Source organism: Symphalangus syndactylus, chromosome 13 (genome assembly GCF_028878055.3).
Source record: "Symphalangus syndactylus isolate Jambi chromosome 13, NHGRI_mSymSyn1-v2.1_pri, whole genome shotgun sequence".
Classification (NCBI taxonomy): Eukaryota; Metazoa; Chordata; class Mammalia; order Primates; family Hylobatidae; genus Symphalangus; species Symphalangus syndactylus.
In genome coordinates, this window is record NC_072435.2 from 97,355,462 (window position 1) to 97,362,732 (window position 7,271).

The following is a 7,271-nucleotide window of genomic DNA, read 5'->3' on the forward strand; positions in this document are numbered from 1 at the left end:
CCCGGGCTGGAGTGCAGTGGTACAATCTCAGTTTACTGCAATCTCTTCCTCCCGGATTGAAACGATTCTCCTGCCTCAGGCTCCCGAATAGCTGGGATTACAGGCGCCCACCACTATGCCAGGCTAATTTTTTGTATTTTTAGTAGAGACGGGGTTTCACTATGTTGGTCAGGCTGGCCTGGAATTCCTGACCTCTTGATCCAGCCGCCTCGGCCTCCCAAAGTGCTGGGATTACAGGCGTGAGCCACCGAGCCTGGCCTCTTTGGGCTAAATTTTAACACATTTATGAGACATTTACATTTTTTCCTTTGTGAATTTCTTGAATTGTGTAATTTATCATTTTTCTCAATGTTCTATACTTAGTATTTTCCATCTAATCTCGAATGTTTCGAAAGCATGATTTCAAGCCCTCCGTCTAAGCCGCACTTGGGGATGTCCCAGGCCGCGACTCTTCATTCCACGCCGCCCGGGCCAGGAAGTGCCTCTCCGATGGGGGTGACGGATGCCCAGATTGCACGACCACTTCTGGAGCTGCTCCTGAGGGCACAGCGCGAGCTGTCGAGGCCCGCAGTGAGCGGGGGCCGCGGGGCCGGCTGCCAAGGTTGGGGATATGATCAGCACCTCCGTCTCTGGCCCCTCCCTGCTGGCGGTCTATGGGGCCCCGGACACTGACCCTGCTCCTGGGGGCCGCAGTGCTACGATGAGCAGCCCCGGGCCCGAAGGCCCCCACACCAACACCTGGCATCATCGCCTGGTGCAGAGAAGCCTCGTGCCCTTCTCAGTAGGGGCGGTCCTAGCCCGGTCCTCAACCTGCTGCAGATCCAGAGGAATATCCCCCTCTTCCCCGAGGAGGTGATCGCCACCATCTTTTTCTCGGCCTGATAGGTCCCTCCCTGCTGCAGGACAGTAGCTGCTGTTGTTGGTTTACTGTACCATTGTACCGACAGTCACCTCGGAGAACCCCACAAATTTAAGAGAGTGGGGCAGTGTCATGCGCTGCATAGAAGCTTTTGTTGGCATTAACCATCCCAGTGCCAAGTTGGATTTTGTCAATAATGTCCAGCTGTCCTTGACGTTAGCAGCCCTGTCTTTGGGCTTTTGGTGGACATTTGATGGTTCAAGAAGTGGCCTCGAGCGTGGGATCACCATAGCCTTTCTAGCTGCTCTGATCACTCAGTTTCCGTGTGTAATGGTGTCTATGAGTACACATCCCCAGATTTCCTCTATGTTCATTCTTGTTTCCCATGTATAATCTTTCTCAGGGGGTGTCACAGTGGGAAGCATAGGACACAGTTAGCTATGGGTGTTCCTGAAAAGCCACATAGTGACTGAGTCCTCGAAACCACCAATTCTGAAGAGCAAGTAAGATTTGGGAAGAAAATCTGATCGTGGATTATGACAAAGATTATCTTTTTTGTTAAATAATCTATTCAGATTGTACAAATGACTCATGGAGAAAGATGTTCAATAGTGAAGTGGAGAAAATAACTACTTTACCTTGAAGTCCTACCTTGACTGAATGCACTAGTGCCTCTCTGTGCCCTGGAACATTCTGCCAAGGCTGTGTGGGTTCAGGCAGGTGGCAGTTTCCTGAGTGTTAAATTTCATTCATGATTAAAACAAGATGCCATATTTCAAAGCCTTGAACTAAGACTTAATTACCAACTATCAGTTTTCTATCACTGCCCAAAGGAGATGGGTTGGTGGTGCTTAACAAAGATGAAGTATGGCATGATAGGAATAATATTTATCCAAAAAATTTTTAAAAATAAGTTTGTGTGGCCAGGCGCAGTGGCTCACGCCCATAATCCTAGCACTTTGGGAGGCCGAGGCTGGTGGATCTCCTGAGGTTAGGAGTTCGAGACCGGCCTGGCCAACATGGTGAAACCCCGTCTCTACTAAAAATGCAAAAATTAGCCTGGTATGGTAGCAGGCGCCTGTAATCCCAGCTACTCAGGAGGCTGAGGCGGGAGAATCGCTTGAACCCGGGAGGTGGAGTTTGCAGTGAGCTGAGGTCACGCAATTGCACTCCAGCCTGTGCAATAAGAGTGAAATTTTGTCTCAAAAAAAAAAGTTTGTGAAGAAGAAGAAGAGGAAGAAGAAGAAAGAAGAAGAAGAAGAAGAAGAAGAAGAAGAAGAAGAAGAAGAAGAAGAAGAAGAAGAAGAAGAAGAAGAAGAAAGAAGAAGGAGGAAGAAGAAGAAAAGAAGCAGCAGTGAGTATAGAAAGGTTGTGCTCTAAGTAGGGTTGCAGTGTGGCCCCACTTCATGGTGTCTCTCGTTCATGCTACAGTGATGTGCTTACATGGTCACACGTGTGCATATCACCAGTGAGTCAACAGTGCTTTTCATTCCACCCGTGGAAGTTTGTGTAGACAATCTTACTGAGCAAAAGGCAATGAAAAGTCATGGTTCTACACTGTGATATATTGGAATTTTCACCTCAGTCTGTGAAGTTTATTTCCAAATCCATAATCATCTAAGAATGAGTACCTATCTGTTCAATCTTAGTGGGCCAAAATGGTTTGTCTCTTTGTTACTCCAGAATGGAGATGACTGGTTTTATTTTCCCACAGCCCTATGGAATTTGCAATCTGTGATTGCCTTGTGAAAAGGAGAGTGCATATGTCACTGCATTAATCATGTGGTGTTTCCAAATATTCCTTGATATTAGTGAGCACAACGGTGAGCACAATTTAATGGCACAGACCATATTAGACCTAATTTGGAAGTATTGGATTTTAAACTTCAAGTGCAAAGTATATGAAAACCAATCTGAGCTTTGTAGCTCTTAAATATTTAGTTTTTTAACGTGTGAGATGTTCAAGAGAAGCGTTCTCCATTACTTTCAGTGCTGCATGGAGGAAACTCGGCAATGGTTTCTTTCACTTGTGAAGTTCCTTTCGTGTTATACCCTCCACTGAACCCTCAGCCTTTGAAGTACTCCAGTTTTGTGGGTTTATTAATTTTTACCTACAAGTTTACCTTGTTGTATTTTGCAATTTGAATGTTTTTGGTTTGTTTTAAAATCTGAGAAAGTGGCTTGATTAAAAAACTCATTTTACATAGAAGTCACCAGTCAGTAGAATAAAAACTTAGACTAACTTGCCTATGAGTGTTGATCTATGTATTTGGTTTCATGTATGTGATGATCGTTTTGGGGGTTTTTTTGCTTTGTTTCGGGGGATCTTGGAGTAAATTTTAGATTCCTGAAGCTAATTTGTTTTAGAGGAATTTTGTTTTTAAAAATAAGATTATTGGCCGGGTGCGGTGGCTCATGCCTGTAATCCCAGCATTTTGGGAGGCCAAGGCAGGCGGATCATGTGGTCAGAAGATCGAGACCATCCTGGCTAACATGGTGAAACCCCGTCTTTACTAAAAATACAAAAAAATTAGCCAGGCGTGGTGGTGGGCACCTGTGGTCCCAGCTATTCAGGAGGCTGAGGCAGGAGAATGGCGTGAACCCGGGAGGCAGAGCTTGCAGTGAGCCGAGATCCCACCACTGCACTCCAGCCTGGGCGACAGAGCCAGACTCCATCTCAAAAAAAAAAAAGATTATTCTGAACTTTGGGTTGATCTTTTATACATTTTCTGAAAATGCAAACAAATAATTACTTATGTGAAAAAAATTTCAAATTAAGATGTCAGGATTTTATGAAAAACCAGAAGTTATTAGATAAAGGCAGTAAATGAATCTTTAAAACATTCTGGATCATGTGCAATGTCTTTTTCTCTTAAACTGGAAATAAATCTATATCCGTTAGAAATAATGTAGCCTAAAAAATGCAAATTTGGCCAGGCATGGAGGCTCATACCTGCAATCCCATCACTTTGGGAGGCCAAGGCAGGTGGATCACCTGAGGTCAGGCATTTGAGACTAGCCTGACCAACACAGTGAAACCCTGTCTCTACTAAAAATACAAAAATTAGCTGGGTGTGGTGGCGTGCTCCTGTAATCCCAGCTACTAGGGAGGCTGAGGCAGGAGAATCACTTGAACATGGGAGGCGGACGTTGCAGTGAGCTGAGATTGTGCCACTGCACTGCAACCTGTGTTGCAGAGCAAGACTACATCTCAAAAAAAAAAAAAAAAAGAAAAAAAATCCAAAACCAATTAAAACTTTATTCTGAGGAATGACAAATCTAGATCCTGTTTTTAAAATTTGTTTTTTTTGTTTTTGTGGCTTGTTTTGAGACAGGGTCTCACTCTGTCCCCCAGGCTGGGGTGCAGTGGTGTGATCTCAGCTCACTGGAACCTCTGCCTCATAAGCTCCAGTGATCCTCCCATCTCAGCCTCCCAAATAGCTGGGAATACAGGCCTGTGCCTCCGTGCTTGGCTAATTTCTTGTGTGTGTGTGTGTGTGTGTGTGTGTGTGTGTTTTTCTAGAGATGGGGTCTCACCATGTCGCCCGGGCTGGTCTGGAACTCTTGGGCTCAAGCGATCTGCCCACCTGGACTTCCCAAAGTGCTGGGTTTATAGGCATGAGCCACCACACCCAGCCCTGAAAAAACGTTTGAAACTCATATATGTTAAGTGTGTGATGTACTTATTATTAAATTAAACACTAAAAGACAAAGACAAACAACACATGATAATGCTTCAGGACTCCAAATCTCAGTGTCAACTCAGCCTGTGTTGAATGGTCCTTGAATGCCTTTGGGTATTCCTCTTTCCCCAGTGCCCAGCTACCTCAGTAAATGACCACTGGTCTTTTTGATAAAGGACTGAAAATCATTACAGAATATACTCAAGATGATGTTTCAGGGTTCTTTATTCTGGTGACCTGGCCACGTCTTCAGTCCACCAGTACCAAGTCTGAAAACTGACTTAGGTTCAACATCAGGGCAAGAGATCCTGATTTCCTTTTGGGTGACCACCCCAATTTTGTCAAATGCAGTTTATTAACCATTATACAACTATTGCTAAGCCCAGGGACTGACACATAGTAAGTACTCAAAAATATTTGTTGAATGAATGAATGATGCTTGGAACTTCAGAGACATAAGAGTTTAGGGTGGTATATAAAACCTCAGTCAATCAGTGATTATTGAAATGTTTATGCTTTCATTAAGTATCCTACTTGACCTACAGGGAAAACATAGAGGCCTGCAGGGAAACATCAAAAACATAGCCTCTGGAATCAATCAGTGTGATTTGATACCAAGTCTCCTCTTATCATTTCTAAGTCTCAGTTTCCTCATGTGTAAAACGGGTATAATAATAACTTACAAGGCTGCTGTGTGGATCAAATGAGATAATGCACATAAAGATCTCAGCATGGTGCCTGATACATAGCAACAAGTGTTATAAGGTTAACATTTTATTTATTCATTTTATTTTATTATTATTAGTTTTTGAGACAGTGTTCCTCCGTCACCCAGGCTGAAGTGCAGTGGCACGATCTCAGCTCACTGCACCCTCTGCCTCCCAGGTTCAAGCGATTCTCCTGCCTCAGCCTCCTGAGTAGCTGGGATCACAGGCCTGCACCCCCACGCACAGCTGATTTTTTTTTTTTTTTTTTAGACGGAGTTTCGCTGTTTATTGCCCAGGCTGGAGTGCAGTGGTGCGATCTCCGCTCACTGCAACCTCTGTCTCCCGGGTTCAGGTGATTCTCCTGTCTCAGCCTCCTGGGTAGCTGGGATTACAGGCTCCCACCACCACGCCCAGCTCGTTTTTGTATTTTTAGTAGAGGTGGGATTTCACCATGTTGGCCAGGCTGGTCTCGAACTCCTGACCTCAGGTGAACTGCCTGCCTTGGCCTCCCAAAGTGCTAGGATTACAGGTAGGAGCCACCACGCCTGGCCAATTTTGTTTGTATTTTTAGTAGACTCAGGTTTTGCCATGTTGGCCCAGCTGGTCTCGAACTTCTGGCCTCAAATGATCCACCTGCCTTGGCTTCCCAAAATACTGGGATTATAGGTGTGAGCCACCATGCCCAGCATAAGGTTAAAAATTTAAATACCACAACTCCCATATGCCACAACTGTTACTCCTTTGTCTCTGTTTATAATTGATCTAAACAATCTCACTAAACTCCGTTTGGTTTGAGGGAGGAGGAGGGCAGAGAAGTAGGATGCCACAGGAGTTAAACTTGTCAAATAAAGGTCCCTTAGTCTCTGCAAGATGGTTAAGACTATCTCTTGCTGGGTAAATATTAAATAATCTAATATTTAACTCCACATCAGAGCCATTTCATCCGTCTTTCTCTTACTTTTCAAGGTGTCAGGGTTCCATGGGCAAGCCATGTGTGCTCTTGGCTCATTTATCCATAAAAGAGTCTCTCCATAGGCTTTGGAATCCTTGTAGGCTTCCAGGTTTTTGCTCAACTTAGTATTGATACCCTGGTTATGCTCAGCCACTGGGACACTGGGGACATTTGCTGCTGGAGTGTGCAGTATGACTATTGGTCTGTCCTCTTGGTTGGCGTATATTAGTCTGTTCATGCACTGCTAATAAAGACATACCTGAGACTGGGTAATTTATAAAGGAAGGAGGTTTAGTTGACTCAGTTCCGCATGGCCGGGAGGCCTCACTATCATGGTGGTAGGTGAGTGAGGAGCAAAGCCATGTCTTACACGGTGGCAGGCAAGAGAGCTTGTGCAGGGAAACTGCCCTTTATAAAACCATCAGATCTTGAGAGACTTATTCGCTACCACAGGAACAGTATGGGTGAAAATGCCCCATGATTCAATTATCTCCACCTGTCCCTGCCCTTGACACCTGGGGATTATTACAATTTAAGGTGAGATTTGGGTGAGGACACAGCCAAACCATATCAGTTGTGGTAGGGCCCATTGATCTACAAATATGACTTGACCTCACTTTTGCATCCCGTCAAGACTCAGCCACTGTCTCCCTCAGACATGTGGTAGAGGTTATCAGGCCTGTCTACCCGCTTCCTCACGGTGACCCAATGGCAGGTCACACTCAATTACCTTTCACTTCCCCAGAAAGGATGCTGAAAAGGGTGCTTTTGACTCTCTTCCAAGCCATCAAGGGAGGTCTGCACTATCGAATTCGGCTAATTAGGCTACCATTACATCACCATAGGCCTAGGTGCACTCTGCAGTGGCGTTCTCTCCATTTCAAAACAAGAAATCAGGTTAAATCTGTCTTTACATGTATTTTCTCTCTTCAACATAAACTGCGTTTTCCCTTTTCTAATCAGCTACTGATGCAGGATTTTTTACTCCTTACCACCACTAGGTCTGGGTTCTCATCTCACAACCAGGAAGAATTAGGCATGCAGACACTTGAAGAGTGAGTGGGGCAGAA

General features: G+C 44.8%; 1 pseudogene; it reads left to right on the forward strand.

Moving 5' to 3' along the window:
* Positions 1-502: 502 nt before the first annotated feature.
* On the forward strand, positions 503-1,332 carry LOC129461275 (insulin-induced gene 1 protein-like; annotated as a pseudogene).
* The last annotated feature ends 5,939 nt before the right edge of the window (positions 1,333-7,271 follow it).